The sequence below is a fragment of the Dasypus novemcinctus genome (genome assembly GCF_030445035.2).
Source record: "Dasypus novemcinctus isolate mDasNov1 chromosome 11 unlocalized genomic scaffold, mDasNov1.1.hap2 SUPER_11_unloc_3, whole genome shotgun sequence".
In the NCBI taxonomy this organism is placed as follows: domain Eukaryota; kingdom Metazoa; phylum Chordata; class Mammalia; order Cingulata; family Dasypodidae; genus Dasypus; species Dasypus novemcinctus.
Genome location: NW_026688127.1, coordinates 326,208 through 352,634, shown reverse-complemented (window position 1 = coordinate 352,634; position 26,427 = coordinate 326,208). Strand labels below are relative to the sequence as shown.

The following is a 26,427-nucleotide window of genomic DNA, read 5'->3' as shown; positions in this document are numbered from 1 at the left end:
CTCTAGCTGTTTTACATGATATGCAAAATCTTGGAGGATGGTCACCTCAGAAAGGACTTTCTGAAGACAGTACTTCTAGTCAAATGAGGACCAGAGACTCACAAAAAGGGCTCAGACCAGCCCCCAACAAGCCCTGGAGAGAGGTACAGGTAAGACACCAGAAGCCTTTTTCACAACTCGGTGAAGCTTGAATTCCTGGCCTGCCAAAAATATGGCACCCTTTAGAAAACTCTTCCCTGCAGCCCTAAGGAGGCATTGTGTCTTTAAGCTTTAACTGCCTTCCTCCATATCAGCAGTGGGGTTGAGTCAATGGCAGTGGCTCTCCTTTCCTGGATTAGCTAAAACAGCAGTTCAGAACTGGAACTCAGTAATCAAAACTTGCTGATCAAAAGATATGCTACCCCACCATTCTTGGGGTAGACTTCCATGTTCCTCTCTACCCACAACAGCCAGCCAGGGACTAGATCCTAAGATAGCCCATATCATGAATGGGGGATGGGTGCCAGCTGTAAGTATAGAGTGAGCTACTCAGTATTTTTTAAACTTGATAAAAATTGTAATTAGACTGTGTAGTGTTCTTTTTTAACAAATCAATTTTATTTATACATATTAATAAAGCTTACAATTCACACAAAGTAGAAAAACAGTGGAATTTGGTATGATCACATAGTTGTGCATTTATCACTTCAATCATTATTGGAGTATTTCTATTATTTCAGTAATAATAAAAAACAAACAGGAAAATTCCTCACCTCTCAACCTCTCTATGATTCCCCTGCTGTACATAGTTGCTATTTCTGGCTACTCTTGCAAAATTATTTATTAGTTCATTAAGCTGTTTTTTTGAGATGTATTCACATACACTATGATCTATCCAAACTGTATAATCAATGGCTTTTATTACAATCATAATGTTGTACACACAGTTTTTAGCACAATTTCTCAGCCTTTTCCATACACCATTCTCTGGATGCTGTATAACGCTCCTCTGGCCTCCTGAGCTCCAGAACAGCTGTTACAGACAGTTTCTGACTCTTCACTAGCTCTTTTGGAAGAGAAGTGAGTCCTGAATCTCCCTGCTCTGCCATCTTCCTGGAAATTCCCTTGCTAGTGTAAATATCTTTGGTATACATGGAACAAGATAACCTAGTACACATCTTCCTGACCAAACATGGAGAAAAGTTTTATATATTTTCCCACATGGAAAATAAGCAATCCAATATGATCTAAAGTTAGGTTAAGATTAGATCCAGAAAACCATCTTGAGTGTCTCTCTATTTGTATTTTTTTACCCTTTAAGGAGGTCATATAAGCATCAGCACATTGCCATTTTACAAGAGTCCATTAGTCTGAGAAAGAAGAAAGCATTCCTATTTAAATGATGTAACAAATCATGTATATTACTCCCAATTAAGTATGTTGAGTTTCCATTTTAAATACCTGAATATTGACTAAATCATGTTATATAAGTTTATTGTATTGGGGAAAGAGATAATGCAGGCATTACACAAGCAAGTGGGATACTTGTCATTGAATGAATATCTAATTTAGTGATTTTCTTTGTTACATCAGTAAAAGTATCATTATTGGAGTCACTTTTAAGCTCTCAGTCTTTGACTATGGGAGTCCTATCTCTATTGTCTGAATCTAACCTGATTGATTGGTTATATACAACCAATATATACAACCAGTCTTGTATATATCCAATTTTGGCCCTGTCTTATTACAGTTTTCTTGCATAAAGAAGAGTTTATAGTCACCAAATTATAAGTTGTGAAAATGTAGTTAAAGCTTCAAATAAAGTGTCCCAATGCCAAATACATTTAACTTACTGATCTGTAACAAGGGCTGACTAATTTTTAACAGGATACCAAATCTTTTTATTAAACATTTACCTCTTTTTTTGGCCAGTGATCACTTTTGCCTGAATGGAACACTATTTTAGGTCCATCTTTTTTTTAATGAAAATAAGCTTTATTACATCAAGTAATAAATACATACAAAGATGCAAACAGTTTCAGTCATTTTTTCCCAGACATTTTGATCAACTTACAGGAAACACAAAACTGAAAGCTACACAGTCTCAGTATGAAAATTTTTGGGGATCCTTGTTCGGTATGATAGATTGCTCTTCTGTATTTATAACTTGTGCACTTTTTATTTGACTTCAAAGCACTAATAGTCATGCAAATGCTTAAGCAAAAAGTTATATTAAGCAGAATCTACACTGTATTGCCAAACTGGGACTGGCTACTAAGAAAAGCGTGCTGTCAGTATTTGCTAAAAACAGAATCCTTAGAGTTGTATTAGCTTATGAAAATAACAACTTAGGTAACATAAATATATTCAAGAGAAGATTAAAGTGAGATACTGGTATCTTGGAGGCAAACTATAGTTTGATGTAAGATAGGTAACTTTTCCATGTATTATTTTCTTAATCAATGCTTAAAAAAATATCCGGGTACTTCCTAACTACTTAAAACACAAATCCTAATCAACTGCAAAATCTTTTCTCAATCTTAGTTGGTAGGTTCAGAGCCTAATGAACCATGAAAACAAACTGTTAACATTTTGAAAACAAAAGAGTTACATCTGAACAGGTAGATGAACTGTAACTTCTCATCTTGTAAAGATGGAAAGCCTTCAAAGCTAACGAGGTGGCTAGGATCTGGCATTCTGTTCTGTTTTGGCCAAGCACTCCCGAACCAGTCCTCTAGCATGAATGATGCCTCGTTTCAATCTCTTCATGGCGCTCTTGCTCCCTGCGTAGGTGGGTCTGATCTCTTTCCCCAGCTCTTTGATGATGGCCAGCAGCTCAGCATATTTGCTTTGGGGCACCTGGCTCTTCCCAGTTCCCTGGGTGTAGCCAAGGGATGGCCGCCATAGTCACTCAGCAGCTGGTGGTACTGCGAGGATGTCGCCATGTTGGTAGAAGGAGAGTGGACACTTCCAGCCGCGTTGAGGGAGGCGGCGGGCATGTGCGCATTCAAGTTCAGTTTGTAAGGCATGCCCGCGGGCGGCGGGGCGCAGGGCGTGCGGGCCGGCCCGCGGTGGTGGCTGTGGCAGCAGTGAGGAGGTGAGGGGGCGCTGCGCCCGTGGCCCCTGCACCCGTCCGTGCGCCCCCGGGCTCCAGCGCACTTTTTGTTGGCGGCGGCTCGGCCGCACCGGCAAATATCTAGGTCTGTCTTTATCATCTAGATATTGGCAAACCCAGCAATCAGTTAAATTTATAATGCTAGAAACCCTATAAATAACTGGAGTTGAGCTAGATCTAACCTTAGAGAAGTAGCAGTGATTAATAGTGATATAGCTTGTGCATAAATTCAAAATTGTTTCCCAGTGTACCTGGTCCCCAAAATAGCCAAATAAGTAATATAGGCCCTACAGTCTTTGAATGATCAGATATGATGTGAGACTAAATGTGTATTTAGGGTTGCCTCCAGGTGAGATACGGAAGATATGCTAATCCAAGCTGCCTTGGATGTGGAGAATATGTAACTCGCCTGGAGGAAATAACCTATCTGATACTAAGATCAAACACTGAAGAACCTAACCTGAGGTCTGTTTGCCATCACTGTTAGTCTCCCTAATCCTATATCCTCTGTATAAAAGGGTCTGAAAAAAGCTATTTGGGCCTCAGTTTTTATTAGGACAAGAGTCCACCGAGCCCAGCCGGTTGAAATAAACCAACTTCCTTCTCGGTACTCTCGTGTCCTGGCCTTCGATACCTCGCACACCTGATTTCTCTACAACAATAGCATTGCTTTTTATATTTTTAAAATCACTTAATAAGTTGTTTCTTTATAAATCACTCAATAATATTTTACACCATGCTTTAAAATTTAGGTAATCAAGACCACATTAATAATCCATAGGCATTTAGAATGAGATTCCATTTGCTCAGTTTTGCATTGTAAGCAGCATAATCACTGCAAAGATATACTCTGAATGTATATTAAATTATCTCATTTATACTAACTCTTCTAAGAAAGGATGTATTCTGTTTAGCTCTAGCTGGAGGTATCAAATTAAAAATTAATTAAGCTTTACTGTATATGAAAATAGCTTTGGCTTAATTACCAATACCTTCAGCCATTTGTTTTATATTTACATACGTATACATGGGTAAGTCATATGTGGATGTGTTTATTGTTTTTATGAAGTCTATCTATAACAATCTACTGCTAATAACAGACACACTATTGACCCCACCCACGGATCAGTAGAACCAAGACCTGAGGGAGGGATTGGGAATGAAAAGGGACAAGAGACACAAAGAATGGAGACAAGACAGGATTCTGATCAAGTCTCATTTATTGAGGGTCAATCAGGGGTATTTATAGCCAGGGATGAATGAGGTGGTACATACTGATGACAACACATGTGTCAGTAAATGATTGATTAACTAGATTTTGATTCTCATGCCACACGCATGTGCAGATGGTTATTTGGCAACGTCAGCGGAAAGACTTTCCTGCTCTTTAGGGAGTGCCCAATTGGAGCCCGGGGGAGTGGTGTAAGAACAGAAACTTAATTGCTTCAGGGAGGGTGGGGAAATGGAAACTTAACCGGGTTAGGATCTAAAAATAGCGCTTAGCAACAAGATGGCCAATACAACACCTGTGCCAGAGGCAGCTTCCCACACACTATGTTGCTGTTTAAAATTGGCCCTCAGTTCTGTTCTAAACTCATAGCTCAGTTTATTTTATTGCCCTCAACCTGTCATAACCAGAAGCAAAACACTGGAACTTTAAATTAAAACTCAACTCCACTTATCTAAAGTTTGTTTATTCATACTATTTTGCTGAAGGACTCATACATATATATAAATCAATAAGTTAATCTGTGCAGTTTGACAGCAATATTAGAATCCCATGACCCTGTAATTCTTGAAGGAAGTGATGTATATTTTCTGGATAATTTAGAGAAATGTTGACCTTTCCAGCTATTTTTTAAAAACTGAACAGTTCTTCCTTTTAACTAATTTATGAATTAATCTTTCTGAATTCACTTGTTTCTGAAACTGGTCTTAAGCAAAGTTCTGATGTCTAGGCAATTAATAGAGACTGTGTAATCCTGTCTAAGAAGACACTTCAAAGTGAATTAAACTGTTTTTCACTTGAGAGAAAAAACAATTCCCACCAAACCCTGAAAATGTATGTCACATTGGACCTCCCAGGACAACTCCGCATTTTACTGCAGAGCTTTAAAAAAGTTGTATTGGCTCTTCTGAAAGACTCTCAATGGACAACATCATCACCACCTATACCTGGAGAACAAGTGGTACATTTTTTACTTCAGTGGCAGAGAATATAACTACCAATTTCTATTTATCTGTAAAGAATATCTTTTAAAGATTTTTTTTCTCTGCCCTTCCTGCCCCCGCCCCCAGTCATTTGTTCTCTGTGTCCATTTGCTGTGTTCTTGTTTTTGTCGGCTTCTGTTGTCAGTGGCTTGGGAATCTGTGTCTCTTTTTGTTGCATCATCTTGCTGCATCAGCTCTCCATGTGTGTGGTGCCATCCCTGGGCAGGCTGCACGTTCTTTCATGCTGGGCAGCTCTCCTTACGGGGCACACTCCTTGCACATGGGGCTCCCCTACACAGGGGACACTCCTGTGTGGCACGGCACTCCTTGTGCACATAAGCACTGCATGTGGGCCAGCTCCACACAGGTCAAGGAAGTCCAGGGTTTGAACTGTGGACCTCCCATGTGGTAGACAGACACCCTATCTATCCACTGGGCCAAGTCTGCTTCCCTGTAAAGAATATTTTAAGAGACTCTGAAAGAGCAGAGTAAGGATGAGAAGATTTAAGAGTATCTAAAATTTAAATAATAAATCTCTCTCACAAAATTTATCTCCTTAAAAGAAATGTACTAAATAATGTATATGTGAATACCCTACTTATATTTTGAAAAATCAGATATTTTTATTTAAGTGAAGGTAGAAATTAATTAAAATATGAAGGATAAAGTTAAAAAACCAGCTATATAACCAATTCAAATTACATTAAAACCCAAACATGAACTATAAACAGAAGTGAAATTTTCTTAAAATTAAGTGAATATTCACTAAACCCATCCCCTCCCCTAGTAGGTAAATTATATTAAGGAGAAGAATTCTACATGGACTGAGATACTTTTACACTTCAATATGTATAAAAACATAAAAATAAATTTAATGTTGCTAAAATAACTATCTGAGTTTTTAGGGTTACATAGTTAGAAATATATAATTCTACTCTTACAAACAAGTCAACTAGGAAAAATAAGTTAGCATAATCATTTGAACTAGCTGCCTACATATTGGGCAGGCCTTATTTTGCTTTTTGTGGTTTTTTTTTTAGCTTTTTTGAACATGTAAAACAAGCCATAAGATGTCCTTTTTTGTCTTGAATGATACAGTCAATTTTAGATCACAAAGTTCAATGGCACAAAGATGGAAACTAGATTCCATGCATTTTTCTTTATCTTGTGTTTCATTCCTCTCAAACTCTCGGACAGCTTTAATTTTTTTTTAATTTTTAAAGAAGCTTTAGATTATGTAAATGTTTAATAAAAAATATAGGGGATTCCCATATTCCCCAACCCCTCACCCTAACCCTCCCACACTTTCCCACATTGACATCTTTCATTAGTGTGGTAAATTTGCTACAATTGATAAACACATATTGAAGCATTGTTATTAACAATGTACTATAGTTTCTATTATAGCTTACACTCTGCCTTACCCAATGTTATAGGTTATGACCAAATGTAATGGCCTATACCTGTCATTGCAATGTCATGCAGGACAATTCCAATGCCCCAAATGTCCCCATATTATATCTATTCTTCCCTCTCCCTCACTTCAGAACCTCTGGTGGCCACTACCTTTTCATCAATGATAAAAGTTCTTCCATTGCTAGAATAATATTAAGTCTATAATAGAATAATACTAAGTCTACTTTAGTCCATTGTTCACTCCCCAGTCTTGAGAATTTCAGGATGGTGATCCCACTGCTTCTACTTGAGAGGGGGCTTAAATCCCAATGGGCAGATAGCTGACATCTTCTTACTGGTATAAATGTTGCTCCTAGAAGCTGATGGCTGAGAATAGCCCTCATTTTCTTGGGATTGGGAGACTTGTGTGATTTTATTCTTTTCCTCTATGTCATTTTTCTGAAATCAGGAACATTAAAGTCCTCTTCTATATGTGTTGAGTTTTCTAGTATGGCTTTCCCAGGTATTTTCCCTTTATCATTTCCTTTATCTTCAGGAAGCCAATTCTCACATCTGTTGTAATGCATTTCCACAAGGGGAGGATACATTTCATTGCATGAAGTACATTTCCCACAGAGAGCTAAGGAAATTTCAGGATCTTCTTCAGATGAGTCTGTATCACTCTCCCCTGCTTGATATACAGTAACTTGATAAACCTGATCATCTTCATATGAGAGTTCTTGTCCTTCTTCACTAATCTTCTGAATCAAGAGATTCAACTTCAAATTATACACTGAATTGATCTGAAACTGAATCCTGATTCAACCAATCACCAGAATGTTCACTTAAACCAGTATCAAGATCCAGATTTGATAGTCTCCATTGATTCACTCCTACAGAATCTTTTACACCATATCTTCCTTATTATAGAGCAAGACTTTCATCAGAGGAAAGGTAAATGCTAGCAGATTTGTGGTGCTTTCTCTGTTGTCCACCAGCTAAGTCTTCTGAATTTTCTGTCTCACTAATTACTCTCCTTTTAGATGAAGGTTTAAAAATCAAATTTGAGGATGAAGGTTTCTCCTCCTACACCTCTTGCACAGGGTCCCTTTGATGGCTGCCATCTTTTTTTAAAAATATTTATTTTATTTATTTCTCTCCCCTTCCCCCTCCCCTGCCCCAGTTGTCTGTTCTCTGTGTCCATTTGCTGTGTGTTCTTTGTCTGCATCTGTTGTTTTCAGCGGCATGGGAATCTGTGTCTCTTTTTTGTTGCATCGTCTTGTTGTGTCAGCTCTCCGTGCATGTGGCACCATTACTGGGCAGGCTGAACTTTCACACTGGTCGGTCTCCTTATGGGGTGCTCTCCTTGTGATGGGGCTCCCCTATGCAGGGGGCACCCCTGCGTGGGGCAGCACTCCTTGTGTGCATCAGTGCTGCACATGGGCCAGCTCCACATGGGTCAAGGAGGCCCGGGGTTTGAACCACAGACCTCCCATGTGGTAGACGGACACCCTATCCACTGGAGCAAGTCTGCTTCCTGATGGTTGCCATCTTGAAGGTGACACCTGTTTTCACTTAGAGATGCACCTGAATCTGATGATGCCTGCTGGTTGACTACTACCAAGTTTCTGTAGACATTTTCCTGTGTTCTTTCACAGAGGAGCTTGGCACTACAAACAACTCCCCTAGAAGATAATTTAAACAATATATAATATATTGTTGTTTCTCATCACTTGGTCATAATATAGTGGCCAAGATAAAATATAATGTCTTTCATTGTGTGTGTTTTTGTGCACCAACAGACTTTAGCAACTTCAGTAATGATTGTTTTGTTCTAACCAGGGTCTCTGGTTCTGAAACAGGATCTGTGAGGTGCTCATAGCATATCAGTAGATAGATAATTGTTGATATTGCACATTTGCCATGCAGGGTTTTTCATGCCTACAGTGGGATCTTTTGAGGCTCCCCAGTTCTGTTCATGGGGCACATGGAAGCCTGCGTGTCAATTTCACACCACTATTGTATTCCAACACATTAGGTTGGGAGTAGGTGATCCCTTGAGGCAAAAGCATCAGAACCTGAGTCAGAGGCTTTGACCAGAAAAAGGCTCAGCTTCTTGCTCCATCCCCCTTCCAGTCACACAGGGCAACACAAGCCCCAAACAAAAGGAACAAATGTTGCTAATAGCCATGCTCCCCCCTCTTCCCATCTGTCCTCTTGATAGTGGGAGGCCACTGGGGCTGGGAAGCTAAGTATGGAGGCCCCCCAACCTCCTGAGAGCCCATATAGATCAGAGCATTCTGCTTTGATGCCTTGAAAGACATGCTTGTCTCTGCTAACTAAAAGGGAAGAAGATTAGAGCTCTTCTGTTTTACTTAAGCTCTTAGATGCTCTTATCTTTTTAAACAAAAGAAGCAGCATTTGGAAATGTACACACACATCTTGTCTATTCTCATGTATGTAGCCAGAAATGAAGCAGTTGCTTACAGATAATGAAATGCTTCTCAGTTTTACTACTGTGTGGTTAGACTGGTAAGAGGATGTGTCTGTCCCCTTGAAGCTGGCACATGGTCTGTATGAATGCCCAGAGCCTGGAGAAGCCCTGGGCTCCCACCCAGCTCTTCAGGATGACAGTGGCCCTCCATCCTGCCATCCTCCCCAGCCCAAGGCTGTGCTACTTATATGTCACCAGGTCCTTGTCTGGTCAGCACCAATGTGAAACACCCTTCTCCATTCTAAAAGATTCTAAAAAGGAATCTTGTGGCTCTTTTAATACTATTACTATGTAGCAAAAGTTTTCTCTTCCTTTCTAGCATGGTATTTTTTGTTTGGGTTTTGTTTTTGTGCTGAAATGACAGTTCTCTTTCTTGCTCAGTCAGTCTCACATCTGTTCTGTATAATATACCATGGCCAGACTCGGTACAGGCTCAGCACACCAATGTCTTCCCAGCTCATGTCCATGATAAAACAGCCCACTTCCCTCATTGGCTGACCAACCTTGTGGGTTTAAATTATGTGACACGGACAATTTTTCCCAATTGAGTACATTCAGTTGTTCATATGACCCTCATGGTATTCACGATATATGTAGGTTCACAACAGAAGATGATACATTATCAATATGATACCTAAATCATAGACTGTATATGTCATCATTTATAACAATGTAACTTCATCAAGAACTTCCCTCTGAAAGTTCTTTTTTTCAGATTTGTGCTAACATGGGGGTCAGGGACTGATTCCACAGGCATCATGTAGACCTCAGACAAGGTTGTTTTCAAGTACCATTTTTTAAAAGAAAATATTTATTTTGCCCCATAATGATAGCAATGTATGTAATCTCAGCCCAAGTTTAAATATTTTTAAGGTACTATGAACTTAGGGCTGTTGCTGCCTCCCTTCACCCCTCCTCCTTGCCTTTGTTATCTCCCTTTTCCAGCCGTTGCTATCCTTCCCGCCAATCCCGTCCGCTTAGCCAATTCATAATCTGCCCCCTTTATTAATCACCGCCTACCTCATAGCTGCCTGCACAGTTCCACCTATCCACTACCGCCCCGTAGTTTACCCGCCCCAATCCCTACCCCTCCCTTGACCCGACCTTATATAATCCAGTGTATTTCCGCAATAAATTGGACTAGCTCATTCTCATAGGCTGTCTCCGTGGTTTTTACCGCGCGTCCCCCATGCCTGGAGAACCTAGGCCTATGTGCTGGCCTAGGGGCTCACCGCCGAGCCGTGGAAGCCCGCCCGGTCCTCGTGGGTTGCTAACTTAGAATAGCAGCCCACAGCAGGGGTTGCTAACTTAGAATAGCTACTCTCAGCAGGGGGCTCGCCCGGGATCCTTTCCTTCCACCGCCCTCCGGCCCCTCTCTGCTGCTGCTGCTGCTGTCTACTGGCGACCATTTCAGCTCTCCAGGTAGGGACCCCATCGCCGTCTTTTCTTCTCCCACTATGGGCACCTCTCTCTCCTCACACCATACCCCTCAGGTTCGGCTTTTAGCCGCCCTGCTTGATACCAATGGAGTCCGCGTTTCCCTAAAACAGCTCCAAAAATATTGGGACCTGCTACTCCCTTTTAATCTGTGGCTCACCACCTGCCAGCTCTGGAGCCCAGACACATACTCTCGACTCATAGATCGAGTCACCTCCGCCATAGAGCATGAAAAGCGGTCTTTTCTGCACGGCCTGCTGCCTGCGCTAGTAGCCATACGCGCCTGTCTCCTCGGTGCACCGTCAGAAGCCATCCGAGACAAATCGGTCAAGCAACCCAATGACTATGAGCCCGATGATCCTGGCGACCCAAATTCTCTGTCTGACCAGCTCGCCACCGCTCTCGAGTGCGAACCTCCCCGCCCGCACTCCCCACGGCCCGCAGAAGCCGCTTCAGTAGCTCCTCAAAATAGCGTACTTTCTCCTTCTTCTTCCACCTCTGCCCAAAATGGCGCACTTCCGGCTTCTTCTTCACCTATGTCCGAGCCCGCCGGCAGGAACAAAGGCGCTTCCTCTCACCTTTACCCGCCCCTCCCTGTCTCGTCATCTTCCGGCCCTGCCCCCGGAAATGACGTGACTTCGCCGCCATCTTGGCCGGCCCCGGGAAATGACGTGACTTCACCGCCATCTTGGCCGGCCCCCGGAAATGACGTGACTTCGCCGCCATCTTGGCCGGCCCCCGGAAATGGCGTGACTTCGCCGCCATCTTGGCCGGCACCCAAAAATGACATAACTACACCGCCATCTTGGCAGGCGCCTAGAAGTGACGTCGCCGCTCCGCCATCTTGTCCAGCGCCCAAAAATATCCCGCCGCCAGTTTGTTGCCGCCTTGACGCTGCTAAGCCATCATTCTCTCATCTGTTTCCCACTACCGTTCATCCCTCGCCACCACCGTATGGCAGCAGCTCCCCACCTGCCTCTAGCGAAGCACATTCTCCCGCCCCCCAGCTATACCCGCTCAACCCGCTGCCCACGCAGCAACGCCCTCAGACTTGGCTTCCCTTCACAGCCGAAGAAGTTAAAACTCTTCGCAAAGCTGTTAAAGAAGACGGCATAGGTAGCCCATATGTCCAACAATTAATAGAAGAGTTAGGGGTTCAACTTGCTCTTCCTTATGACTGGATTTCTCTAGCCCGTTCCATCCTTCCGCCAGGCCAGTTCCTTGAATGGCGTGCTTACTATCAAGTAGCTGTTGATAAGCAAGTGGTAGAAAATGTCCAGGCGGGTATCCAAGATCCAGCTGACGCCTACACAGGAATTAACAACTATGCTGACCCTCGTTCTTATATAAACATAGATCCAGGGTTTTGGCACCGAGTAAAAGCTCTTGTCCAGCGATCGTTCTCTTTAGTTTCTACCAAGCAGTCCACCAAATTTACGCAAATGCTTCAAGACTCGCAAGAAACCTTTCCAGCATTTGTCGCACGCGTTTTAGAAGCATGCCAGCAGAAAATTACTAACGAAGATGCTCAGTTTGTGTTAGCAAAAGAACTCATTCTCGATGGGTGCCTTGCACCCTTCCGGGCCGTTATTCTTCCTATCCGTGATAAGCCAATACATGAATGGGTATTGGCTTGTCGAGATATTGACCCACAGACTAAAGCACTTACTGCTGCCTTCGCTTCCGCCATGGCTGTGTCATCTGCCTCCACTTCTGCCTGCTTTCGATGCGGTCAGCCTGGTCATTTCGTCCGCGAGTGCCCTCAACAGGCAGCTCCCCACCCTGCCGTAGCACTGCACAGACCAAGAGGCCCCCCCACACCATGCCCGCGCTGTGGCAAAGGGTATCACTGGGCCCGCGATTGCCGCTCATCGCAACGTATCTCCCAGCCTTTAAACTTCCAGCGGGGCAGGCCTCAGCCCCTCCCCCAAGAGGCCCTCCAGAGAGCTCCAAAACCTTAATGTGGACAATGCCTATCAAACGTCACCAGAAACCTTCCTTAGAGCTTAAAATAAACGGACAATGGCTTGAAGGGCTCTTAGACTCTGGTGCTGAAATCTCTTGTATTCCCTTTGAAATCGCTGCCTTCAATCATTGGCCCCTCGAAACCGGCCCTCAAGTCATCGGTGCCACGGGAGCCGCTACCTCCTGGAAAACCTCCCAGCCTCTGCATTGGAGCGACCGAGAAGGTCACGAAGGCCAGATCCGTCCACTCGTCCTTTCTTCAGTCCAAACCATCCTGTGGGGAAGAGATGTACTCAGCCAGCTAAAAGCTCGAATCACCACAGAAGCCTTCATAGCTGCGCCGCCCCCCCCCTTATAGGGGCCACTGCTCCCATCTCAAGACCTGACCCTATCCCTCTGGAATGGGACACAGAGGAGCCCATCTGGGTCGAGCAGTGGCCCTTCCCAACTCATAAACTGCAAGCTCTCTCTGCCCTCGTCGAAGAACAGCTACAAGCAGGGCATATTGAGCCGTCTACCAGTCCCTACAATTCGCCAGTCTTTGTCATCAATAAAAAGAACACGAGCAAGTTCCGCCTCCTTCATGACCTTCGAGAAATTAACAAACATATTAAGCCAATGGGATCACCTCAGCCTGGTTGCCCACATCCCACTGCAGTCCCTCAGCATTTTCATGCAGCCACCATCGATATCAAAGACTGCTTTTTCTCTATCCCTCTTCACCCGCAAGACTGTCCACGATTTGCGTTTACAGTCCCACGCACCAACAATCAGGGCGCAGCGCTTCGATTCCAATGGCGAGTACTACCACAAGGCATGCGGAACAGTCCAACTATATGTCAGCTCTATGTCAATCATGCCATTGAGCCGCTACGCTCTAAGTTCCATCCAGAGCACACATACATCATCCACTATATGGATGGCCTTCTTTTAGCAGCAAGTTCTAACACACTTCTCAATGATCTACTCTCTGCAGTTACGACGAACCTCTCAAGTCTTGGATTAATAGTGCAACCTGACAAAGTCAACCCCCAGCCACATTTCCAGTTCTTAGGCTTTCATTTTCATCAACATATTCAGCCCACCAGCCCGCAAATCCATGTTTCTGATCATATGACGCTGACTGAGCTCCAACGGCTTTGCGGACAAATCAATTGGCTTCGATCAGCACTCCCCATCACAACAGCGCAAATGCAACCCCTTTTCGAGCTCCTGCAAACTAAGTGCAGTCCATCCGCTGCAGTCGTTCGCCCCATCACCATCACCCCAGCTGCCAAAGAAGCCATCCAACAAGTAAATGCTGCACTCCAGCAATGCCGCCTAGAGCGATTCTCTCCCGATCTCCCAATCCTTGCCTTAGTTTTGCCAACACCAGTCACCCCAACGGGTCTCCTATGGCAAGATGGTCCTCTTCTTTTTCTGCACACGTCAAAAAGTAAACTCCCAAAAATCTGCCCTTTCACAAGGGCTTGGATCACATTAGCCACGGACTTAGTACTTCTCTCTATACAGACGTACGGCGTCCCACCACATACCATTGTTTGGCCTTTCGATGCAAAAGAAGTTACCTCTCTCATCATGAATAATGCCCAAATGCAAAGCCTAATAGAATTCTTTTGTGGCTCCTTTGACAATCACTATCCGCATCATCCACTACTACAAGGGGTTTCTCAATTAGCATTTTCCAACCCGTTCCATCCGTTGCCCACAAGAAAGCCAATTCCTTTTGCCATCACTGCTTTCACCGATGCTTCAAAAAAGGCATTCGCTGCTGTCATATATACACCAAGAGAACCTAAGCCACGACAGTTAGTGTTTGCTAATGACTTTTCTGTCCAAACAGGTGAACTTTTAGCTGTCGCCGCAGTCCTCAATCTCTACCCAGACCAGCCTCTTAACATCTTCACAGACAGTTTGTACACTTTACAAGTGTGTCGCAGCCTCCCGCTTGCTACTTTCCTACCCAGTGACTTAACTATTGACCAAGCACTCGCTTTTGTACAGCGACTGCTTGAAGAAAGGCAACAACCCTGGTTCATTGCTCATATCAGAAGTCACTCTGGCCTGCCAGGACCGCTAGCTCAAGGAAATGCCCTCGCCGACGCTTTAGCATCTGGCCGCCATGTATGCCCAGTTGCCATTCAAGAAAACCTCACTGACAAAACAAGACTGGGAGACTTTGTCAACCAAGCTAAGCTCCTACACTCTCAGTTCCACTTCTCAGCGCGATCCATTCAAAAGCTCTTCCCAGACCTCCCCATTGAAACATGTAAACATCTTGTGCATTCCTGCCAAACATGTGCACCTTTGCTGCCTCTTGGACCCTTGCAGCCTCGCGGAGCTAATCCCCGCGGCCTACGGCCTAACTCCCGCTGGCAACTTGATGTCACACACGTTAGCGCCTTTGGACGCCTTAAGTATCTTCATGTTGCAGTTGATACTTTCTCGCACCTGTGCTACTCCATGCCCCTCACAGGAGAGAGCGCTAAACATTGCACCAAAGCACTCCAACAAGCCATTCTATTCATGGGAATTCCCTGGGATCTCAAAACCGACAATGGACCAGCCTATCGCAGTGCCACCTTTGCCAGCTTCGTACAAATGTACCACATCACACACCATTTTGGCATCCCCTACAATCCACAAGGGCAAGGAATTGTTGAGCGCACTCACCAACAGCTCAAGCTACTCATTCAAAAAGAAAAAGCTTCCTCCCCCCATAAAGCCCCTGCTGACGTCATCACTGCCTGCCTTATTCATCACAATCTCCTGACCTTCGATGACAAAGGACTATCCCCAACTCATAAACACTGGGGACCCATGTGGCAACCCTCGCAAGTCCCTCTCGTTCACTGGAAAGACCCTGCCACAAATCTTTGGCAGGACCCAGCTCCCTTGCTAGCACAGGGGAGAGGTTTTGCTTGTATCTTCCCAGACTCAGAGCCACAACCACTCTGGGTCCCTGGACGCTATATTAGGCCTGCCACTGACCCTAAAGTTCCCCTTAATGATAAGTACCCTATGCCCTCCGTAAGAGACAACATTGACAGCGGAGGCCCAGATGTCGCCCCATTCGCTCAAATTCAGCACCAGCCAGCCTCTCCCTAAAGTGCCTATACCTAAGCAAGTGCTCTTTGCTGATTGCCCCCCCGTGAGGGCTCTCTTTTTCTTCTTTTGTCATTACAGATTTCCCAAAGACCTCAACTCTGCACACTCTACAAGAAGCGCTCCTAACGCCCCAACAACCCATCGCTGACAAGCGTCTGACCTCCGCCAAACGTGCCTTATAGTTCATCAAGAAACCTCCCGGCGCAGATGCTCCTCGCACTCCCCTCGCACCCACTCCTACTCTACTTCTTCCTTGTTATTTTCACCTTTCTAACAATCTTTTCAGCTGTCTGTCTCGCAGCCACAGCCCCAACAAATTGAAACCCTCGTCAACGCCTTCCCATGCAGTATTCAGCTCTTTCGTGCAAATCCATTACCAACGTCTTGCTACCTCTAATTCCACTCCTCAATCTCGACCACGTCCTCACCCCCCTTCCCACTGTACATCCCGCCTGTGAAGCTGCTTGCTGTGAAGCTCTCTGACTTTAGCCGTCGGTACGGGTTCGCTTCCCTCGGCGTAAAGGGCTTGGGTGCACCCTCCGCCCCCCTTTATTGCTATACGTCTGAGAATTCTTCGCAGTTAAGCTAGCCACAGCGCTATCCACCCCAAAAAAGTGTGCGCAACATCATGTTAGATATTTCGTCTAGCACCGGCACGCACCAACCCTAAGGGCTATGCATACATTCTGGCCAAATGATATGTCATTTGCCCATCGCCAGTCAATCCTGCCCCCTTTTTCTCTCACCCTCCACAGCCCATCCCTCTACTCTCTCACACCCTTTTTTTATAAAACAAAAGGAGCAATTGTTGCTGCCTCCCTTCACCCCTCCTCCTTGCCTTTGTTATCTCCCTTTTCCAGCCGTTGCTATCCTTCCCGCCAGTCCCGTCCACTTAGCCAACTCATAATCTGCCCCCTTTATTAATCACCGCCTACTTCATAGCTGCCTGCACAGTTCCGCCTATCCACTACCGCCCTGTAGTTTACCCGCCCCAATCCCTACCCCTCCCTTGACCCGACCTTATATAATCCAGTGTATTTCCGCAATAAATTGGACTAGCTCATTCTCATAGGCTGTCTCCGTGGTTTTTACCGCGCGTCCCCCATGCCTGGAGAACCTAGGCCTACGCGCTGGCCTAGGGGCTCACCGCCGAGCCGTGGAAGCCTGCCCAGTCCTCGTGGGTTGCTAACTTAGAATAGCAGCCCACAGCAGGGGTTGCTAACTTAGAATAGCTACTCTCAGCAAGGGCAGCACTGGGCAGTTTAGCACTTGCTGAAATGTGTTCAGTGTTCAATTATATTTGTGCATATTTCTTTACTGTACAATAAGGAAAACATTTAATTTTCTAATTATCCAGAGAAAGTAATGTAAAACAATGTTTTACTGAGAAATAAGACATTTTTCTTGTTGTTTTTCAGGGGGTTAGGATTGTTTTCTTTGCTCTATTTATTTTTAAAGTTCTTTTGCATTCTCCTTTTCATATATTTCCTTCATTTTACCGAAAGTTGTCCTTTATTCTTCAACCTTGATCTTTTTGTCTTCTAAAAATGCCATATTTGCTTAATGAAACCTCAGGGAAATGATAATGCCTCATACACACTGGATGTGTCACTTGTCTTTATTTTATTTGGTCATTAAATTTTTGTTTGGGGGAAGAGACATGCATGACAACTGCATGGCATATTCCACTTACTAGCTGCCTTCTCCACAAGTATGTCTGAAACATTTCTATAATTGTACAGAAGATGCAAGGAGTACATAGCCTCATTTATATCACAAAATCAAAGATTGGGTTATTTTTCTTTTATTGTTTACAACCTATTTTCTCCATTTATGGAGTGCTGTTTCAAGAACTATGTGGTATTACAGAAAAAGTTGGAGACTAGTTTGAGGACTGTTTATTGTTATACTCCTTGTCAATCCCCCACTGATTGAAAGAAAAATTGTTCCAGATAGCTTATCTTATCTTAGGATGTGGTCTTAGTTGGTATTTAAGAAAACCAGTCCATTCTTAGCTTTAAGCTTTCAATTTTATGAATAAATGCATACAGCAGGAATTTAGAAACTTAAATGTGTGCTTAACTTATTGCAGTCATAGTTTCCTCATAAATTCTTTATCAGCTATTTCATGTGCATTAGAAATAACAAGCTGGGCTCCAGTCTTGTGAAGCTGCTGCTGGTTAAAGAAGGATGTGGACAAAGGGTATGGGGAAAGGCAGGAAGAGATGAGAGGTGGAGGCGTCTTTGGGACATGGAGCTGCCCTGGATGGTGCTTCAGAGGTAATCACCGGACATTGTAAATCCTCACAGGGCCCACTTGATGGAATAGAGGAGAGTATGGGCCATGATGTGAACCAATGTATATGAGGTGCAGAGGTGCCCAAAGATGTACTTACCAAATCCAATGGATGTGTCATGATGATGGGAACGAGTGTTGTTGGGGGGGGGGAGAGGGGGGGTGGGGGGGTGGGGTTGAATGGGACCTCACATATATATTTTTAATGTAATATTATTACAAAGTCAATAAAAAATAAAAAAATTTAAAAAAAAAAAAAAAAAGAAGGATGTGCAGATGCTACCAAGTGTGGCATCTGGACCTCACACTGTCATGAAGCCCGAGTCAGGGGAAAGGAACTGAAATAAAATCATTGCCTGTAAACATGGGAACCTTTACTCAGCCTTATAAGGTGGGAAGGGAAAGCTAATATTAAAAATCAGCCTTGAAGGGTGGGTGCAACACCATTTGCTTTGTTAGGTGGTTTGGTGAACGTTTTTGCATGTGGGCCTTTCTCTTTTTACAGAGTAGATCGAGGTCCAGCCAAGTTGACTATAAAGGAAGTCAGATATCCCATTAAATTGCTATGAATTAGGAATGTCCCATTGGAGATCACATCCACCCTACATTATTCAGAGCAGCAGCAGCTGTTTGCTGAGGGAGAAGGTTCTGTGGTGTCCTCATCACCTGCCACCTTGAAAGTCTGCTGCCTGCTCCTCTTTGGACAAAACTGCCACATCCAGCCCTTCCGTTCCTCCCCAGTGTGCTTTGCTTTTAGAGTAGAAATTCACAGAATGAATTCCAGCTCTTCATTTGCATGGTTGTGGCATTGACTGAGCCTCAACTTCAGGGTCACAGTGGTCAGGAGGCACTGGTGGCTGTCCTGAGTGCAGTGGCCCTCACTGAGCACCTGCCATCCAGTCTTCAGTCCATGATAAGTGTTGCTGCTGGGGAACCAGAGCTGAGTCTAAGCACTTCACTCATCACACTGCATAGGACAGACACAGGATTTGAGTCCACATCTGGGAGCCCAGTGTCTGGACTTTCCCTTCCTGGGTGTTTCTCAGTCAGCTAATTAAAGTATTTAGAGCAAGCATGCCTATTTTAAATAAGCAGCACTTCTAATATTCATTGTGCTGTTCTAGTATACATAGTATTAACTATAGTCCTTTGAGAAACATGTATCTGCTGTTCACATCTTATTACAGCTACTTAAAAAGATAATCAGCTGTGTCAAAAATAGGGTGTTTTTGCTTTCACTTATTTTCTTACAAGTTTAGGTATTGTTTGTTTAGTTTTTTAGTCAACAATGTATTCAAATCAAGTTCTGGAAATATAAAATTACTGCCTTATATTACCTAATATAAAGGCATTCCATGAAGTTTGAAACAAGCTAAAAGGACACTGAAGTTCTTCTTCCTTATAAAACTTCAATAATTTTCCTGATGAAATTAAAGAGTGTGTTTGAAGACAGTTGTTCATCCAACTTTTTCTTTCTGGGGAAATGTGGTCTCTTCCCTTTACACGTTTAGAAAAAGGGTCATATTTAAGTAGGTTGGTAACGTTGTGGCTGTGGTTAGGAGACACCAGTGCATGAGCCTGCCTGTCAGCCTGCAATAAACATAGCCTTGCTCCTTTCTGAGTGATTTAAACTACACAGAAGTCCATTAGAAGGCTCTCTGCAGCCACTGGGCTTCTGTCTTCTCTTCTAAAACTGCATGACCCTGTATAAATAGCCCTTATTTTATTTGTCGCTGACATAAGGGAGGTTGAATGGGAGGTTGGGTCATGACAAGACTGGGAATCTTAGGGCACAGAATATGCAGAGAGCTTTGTGGTGATCATGGCGTTTGTATGTCAGGGGCACTGTGGACCTCTGTTTAGGCAAGAGGTTCCTGGGAACCTGAGTCCTGCACCCTCTCCCCCATCACTTCCACCTGCACACACATCTGTGGCTCAGTGACACCCCGCAAGTGGGGTCTGGGGTTGGTGTGCTGCTCTGCCAGCTACTTCAGGGGTAACTCCTCTCCTGTCTGCCTCTCCTTCACACAGAGAACCTGCAGTTTTGGAGGATTTGACCTGACAAACCATTCTCTGCACATGGGCAGTAGTAATGCCTCCCCAGTGGTGAGTGCAGTCAGAAAGAGACTATTGGTTTATACTGGAGGGATGTGGTTGGCAAGGGCTTGAGCTTGGTGCTTAGAGAATAGAGGCCCTGTGAGCAGGTGGTCCTTTATGGCCCTCAGGCTCTTCCCTGCTCCATGGGGGTAAATGAGAGCTCCCCCAGCCTGGTCTTCTCCATGGAGGCAGCCACTTCCCCAGGTGCTTTTATCACTCTCCTTACACAGTGGATCCAGGTGCCTTTGGTTTGTGCAGAGAACACCAAATGGAGCATGGCTGAATGGAGACTGAGATTTCCCACCAAGCCTCTGGGCTCCTGTGGCCTCTCTGCTGCCTTCATGGTCCAGTCCCCACTCACAGGGGGTTCTGCTTCTGGACCTCAGCCCCAGAGGCTGCTGGGTGCCCAGCTTGCTCCCTAAAGGCCACTCTCTCAGGGCCCAAGTGTTTAGGTGAGCTTTCTGTGCAGCTTTGGAAAAACATGCATTTTGTCACAAAACTGAAATTTAGATTACCTGCTTTATATTTGTTAGCATCATATATGACACAAGAAGCATTTGAGAAATTCCTGGGAGAAAAACTATTTTATTTGGATGTCAAATTTTATTACTTTGTAAACCCATAATTTTATGTAGTGATGCTTTTAAAAAATGAGAGAAAGTATGATTTTTTTTTCCTTTCTCAGGAGAAAGTTTTTTTTTTAAAAGCAAAACAAAATGACTGCTGAACACAGTCTGCCTTTTCAGACTAGGAAATTCAAACCTAGAAGAGCCAATACCCTTGGTCACCTGATGCTGGCTTTGCTGACTTGCCTTTTGTTGGACTGATGAAGTGCAGTCCCCTTGGGATTTTTGTTGTTGTTTTTGTTGTCTGTTTGAGGTACCAAGGCCAGGGTTTGAACCAGAGACCTCATATGTGGGAAGCTAGAACTCAAACATTGAGCCACATAGGCTTCACTGAATTGGTTTTTTCTTTTGGTTTTCTTGTTTGTTTTTCTTAATTTTTTAGGAGGCATGAGGCAACTGAATCCAGGATCTCCAATGTGAGAAGTGGACACTCAACCACTTGAGCCACATCTGCTCCTAATAGTGTTATTTAAACTAAGGGTTTTATCTTGATGTCTAGAGAAAGTATGGAAAATCGGCTTTTGAGGAAGATAACAAAAGCATAAAAACAAAATTGTAAATATAGATAAAAGCACAAGGGTGTCAATTAAACAAGGGAATTTTGGTGTAATGAAATAAATTATTTTGACACATCTTCACCTTGTCCTAACTTAGTCATTTTGAGCAACCACCTGAGTTAACACTTCCCTGGGTATAACCACAACTAGCAACACCTGCATCTTCACAGGTATGGATGATAAGAGCTAACCTCAGCTTCTATGATCAGCCTCTGCCACTTCTTTTGAATTGCCCCCTTGCCACTGCAGCTCTTTCCTGCTGCATAATTTATTTGCAAGGCATCAATTTCCATATGGCTTGGATGATAAGAAGCTGCTCCCAGCTTCTCCACATGGCCTTAGTCACATCTGCTTTTTGTACCATATATTGTGAAACTGCCAGGCCCAGGTTCCATTGGATCCTTCCCATCTGGGTCACAGTAAAGACAAGTGCCTGGAATAAACATGTGCTCCAATCTGCCTTACCATGAACCCTCACAGGAACCTAGGCTAGGTAAGCTGGGACCTGCCATGCCAAGATTCTCCATTCTCCCCCTCCAGATTCTTTGATGTTATGAACCTCTCATTTCATGCAATCTTACTGGGTATCTGTGTTTGTACCTCATCACTGAAAAAATTTCCCCATAATCTACAAAACACTTGGCTGAATGGGTTCTTGTTCCATGATCTTGGCAGTACCTGTCCACATCAGATACACACACAGTGTCAATTGCTTCTGGATTATTTTGGTTAATTTTAATTTTGAATCATGTACCATTTCATATACCCACCTTGGAAGTGACATCAGTTTTAGCTGCATGTGTTGTACTCAAGTCTCATTTCCTTCTAATTTGACAGCTATATGTGAAGTTATTAATGCCTGATAAGTTTATTTCAAGTAGGTCAGAGATTGGTTTTTCATTATTTTCTTTTCCAAAATATGTCATCAGTTCGCAGGTGGTGGGATGTTGTCTTTAGGTGGTAGAGGGTCAGTAAATCTTCAGTAACTTAAAAAAAAATCCCTGAGGATATTCCACTGATTTCCTACAATACTGAAAAAACCTCAATTCACTATCATTGGATCATGTTTTAGTTAACCGAGGCTGATGAAACAGTATTTCCCCAAATGAGTTGGCTTTTCCAAAGGGAGTTTATTGACTTGCAAGCTTACAGTTGTGAAGCTGAGAAAAGAGTCCAAATCAAGACATCTTCTGGCAATGCTCTCTCCTCAAAGATCAGCTGTGGGTGATCCTGGACTCTTCTGTCATATGGGAAGGTACATGGTGTCATCTGTTAGTCTCTGCTTTCTCCTCTGAACTCTGTTGCTTTCAGTTTCTGGTTTCTCTCTCAGCTTCTGAGCATTTCACTCTGAGCACCTGTGTCTGTCTCTTTCCATATGGAGAGGATTAAGTCCCACCCTGGGGCATGCCTTACAGAAGTAATCTAATCAAAGAGTCCCATTTACAATAGGTCCACTCCCACAGGAATGGATTGGCTCTAAGGACATGATTCTCTGGGACCCATCCAGCATCAAACTGTTACAGATCCTCTCTAGTGAACTGTTCCCCATACATGAGCTGCCCTATAATTACCTCTTGTGGGATCAGTGGTGTTGCCTGATGGCATAGACCTCAGGGCCATGAGGACCAAAGGGAATGTTTTGGCCAAGACAGAACCAGTGAGTCAATATTTAAGCTTTAATTTGTATATTTCATGGATTTATTCTACCTTACCATAGGTGTTGGATGGTATGGGCAGTAGGTGATTTGCTGGATGGGAACCACTTGACACAAACTTTAAATATATATATATATAAATTTTTAAAAAGATACTTAGATTACATAAATGTTTATTGACACACTTTTTTATAACCTTTCCAGTGAAGTGAGTTTGAAGCTTGCTTGAGAGTTCAAAGGGTACTCCCTGCTTTGGAAAACCATTTTCTTTTTTTCCCCTACAGTTAAAGCATTCTTATTTTGACAAGAGAATGCCTCAACCCATTCTTAATACCTGTAAGCCATAAACTATATATAATTAAAATCCATTGAAAGAACTGGCTGGTAAAGCCCTTCAGCTGATGTTCAAATAGTCCAGGTGTGGGGGTTAAGGTTATGGAAATACATACATTAATAAATTTTGCCTAGTTTACAAGCCTGTCATGTATGAATCTGGTTACAGATTTTTTAAAGTACCTTATCAAAGACTGCCCACCAATATATTTCCTTGTCCTTTTTCATTTTTTGCATTCTGTAATGGTTAATTTCATGGAGTGCTCACATGTAGTTTCTTCTAGGGACTCTAGGGCACCATCCAGCACTTCCTAGATTCTATCCCCAGAATTTAATTGGTGACCCTACTGACTTATTTTTCTTTTTCAAATACAAAAACACTTTCCTAACTGTGAGCTAACTCATTTGGAGAGGGCTTATGAGTGACATTGTATAAGGAAACTGTTTTGTTGTCTCCACATATTGTTGAGCTGCTAGGTTGGCATTTTTCTTCTAAGTTTTGTGAGTGTGAGCCTCCACTTTTATCACAGCATTTTTTCTTTGTTTTACCTTTTCTTTAGGTGATAGAAATACATCTATTATTTCAGATATTTACCATTTTTTATTTGTTTCCTAATGACTTCAGGGAGTCCATTTGTTTTCCTAAACTTCCCAAATCATGAATTACTCCAAACACATACCTACGGTCAGTATAAATATTGTGATTTCCTTTTAGCTAAATGACTGCCTCTATTTAAAAGTTTTACCACAGCTCACTAGGGCATGGTGAGGCTAGGGGCTTGTTGACCAGTAATTGCTTCTGTTGTAGAATTTGAGAGAAGTTCAATTATTTGAGTATAGAGAGGCCAGGACTCAGGAATGATTTTGAGCCCCGAACAAGATTTTCAAACGTCTTTTATACAGAGAGGAAAGGCCAAATGGTCCCTTTGTTTCAGTTCTCAATAGGCTTCAATTAGCATATATATCTTCCACATCTTAGGTAAGCTTTTAGCATGGACTCCAGATAGTCTAGATAAGCTTTTAGCATATTTACTTTTTGCATTTCCCCTAAATACTTAAAGTTTATAGCCCTTGCATTGTTAAACTGTTTCCTGGGACTGGAGCCTGTTGTCATTGTCCCTAAGGGCAGGACTGCAGCCTCTTACCGTTCCACACCCACAGCCTTCAGTTTAGGTTATCTCTGAAGAGACAAAGAGCCTTCCACCCATAGCCCACATCACTTCTACTGTAGTGGTTACTTCATAGTCTGCCTCATAATTATCTGTTTCTGTTTTATGGTAAGACACATCTTAAAATTTGATCTAACCCAGGTTTAGCAAGAATTTTTATGTTGTTGTTTGTTTTGTTTTATGTGTGTGTGTTTTGCTTTGTTTTGCTTTATTTTTGGTAAATCTGGTCCTGGGGATAATAATTGAGAAACAGGAACCTCACAATCTTGAGAATCATCTTTTTCAGGCATGGACAACAGAGTACTGGATTTAAAGTATCACAGTAGAGGATTTGGATATTTTAAGGAGTGAGCAGTATGATTTCAAAAAAGGTCAGTCTGTGAGTTGACATATGCTAGGTTTTTCTTGAGATTAGCAACCAGCAAATCATGAGCTCTATTAACTAAAAAGTACGCCCCCTGCCCAAGTCAGCTGACACCTCATGTAATGTTGCAACCGCAGCTACTATCCTTTCATGGCTGAGTATGGTATAACTTCTGCATCCAATTACAGACTGGAATATTTAATAGCTTTTTCCCTTTGGAAACTGTGGCACAGAGGTCTCACAAGGAGAGACATACTCTTTCCATGGCTATGCTTGCAACTGAAGGAATGTGGTAATAAAGAGTTCCCAGTAAACAGGAGGAAGCTGTTAAAGACTAAAAGAAAAAATGAGCACATACGTTTTGTAGTAAATTGAACACTTAGACTTTGTACCTTGAGATAAGATTTTTTTAAGTTCCTTAGACTATGAGTAATGCTGATAGTTAACTGCATGTTGCTGCTTGTTCTCATGTAGACGGGTATATATAGAGTGCCTTGTAAACAAAAAGTTGTCTGATGAGTCTCTACTCAGAGACCCCCTGATCCCAGCTCTCTCTCTCTTTCTTTCATTCTTCTTTTTCTCTTTCTTTCATTCCCAATAACATTCAGGCCCAAATCTCCAACAAATGGTGCCCAATGCAGAGCCCAAAGAAGTAAGTCTTCCAAAACAGTATTGGGACCCATGGAAAGGACTCCTACGAGGGTTGTAAATGACGTCCAAAGCAGTGTGACTCAAGTCTTCTTTTAGGTAAGTTACATTTCCACGAAGTCATCAGGGTAATGGGTATTCAAATGGGAAGTGTGGAAGAATATTTGCAAGTGTTAAAAACTTTGTTGAAAGCTAGTGGGGTGCCTGTAAAAAGTTGTGAGTTAATCGAATTGTTTGCTTTAATACAAAAGCATTGTGGTTGGTTTCAGCCTCAGGGGCATAATGTTTTAAATTTGAAACAGTGGAGATGTGTAATGAAAGCTTTACAGAGAGCATATCAAAGAGGGGAATCCATTCCTTTTATCTGTGTGAGCTTTGTGCCAGCAAATTACTGCCACCTTAGATCCTTTACAATCAGAGGAAGATGACAAAGAAGAAATTACTATATTTTCAAAACCCATAGACAAACAGAAAGTGGAGGGCCATTTGAAAGAAATAAATTCTGAGCCGAAAGGCAGAGGAGAGTCTCCTGGCTTTATGCCTAGTCCTAGTCCTAACCCTTTTATAGTTAAGAAAATACCTGTCTACTCTAATGAAATATGCAGTCTCCATATATCATCCAGGTCTTTATCCTAGCTTATATCCAGTTCAACCTAATGCACCTGTTGAGCCAGCAATTATGGCTGCCCCAGCATCAACACCTTGAATCTTTTCAGATATGGCAGATGCTTTACCCTATGTTAAAAAGATAGTTGTGGGTAGGAGGCAAGATGGTGTCTGAGTGAGTGCACCTTATAATCTCTCCTGCAAAGAAGCGGCTGAGTAGGGTTGGAGTCCTGCTAGACCAGGCTGTTTTGGGTGTTTGAAGGGAAGGAGATGTCTGGATGTTGATTTGGTGGGATGGTGACAGAGGAGATTCTTGGAGGAGGTAGAATTTTGGGTCTCTTTCATGGAGGTTGGGGTTGTGAGTGGGACCCT

The 26,427-nt window shown here is 43.1% G+C and overlaps 1 long non-coding RNA gene and 1 pseudogene across 1 annotated transcript in view; one reads left to right on the top strand and one right to left on the bottom strand.

The window, feature by feature from the left end:
- The window catches only part of LOC131277387 (uncharacterized), a 71,617-nt gene extending 46,059 nt beyond the window's left edge, over nucleotides 1-25,558 (top strand). Inside the window, exons 2-3 of the long non-coding RNA XR_009184565.1 lie at nucleotides 7-149; nucleotides 25,410-25,558. This is a non-coding gene — a long non-coding RNA (uncharacterized lncRNA). The remainder of the gene's footprint in view (nucleotides 1-6; nucleotides 150-25,409) is intronic.
- LOC131277386 (cyclin-dependent kinase 2-associated protein 1 pseudogene) lies at nucleotides 2,646-3,016 on the bottom strand (annotated as a pseudogene).
- Nucleotides 25,559-26,427: the final 869 nt, after the last annotated feature.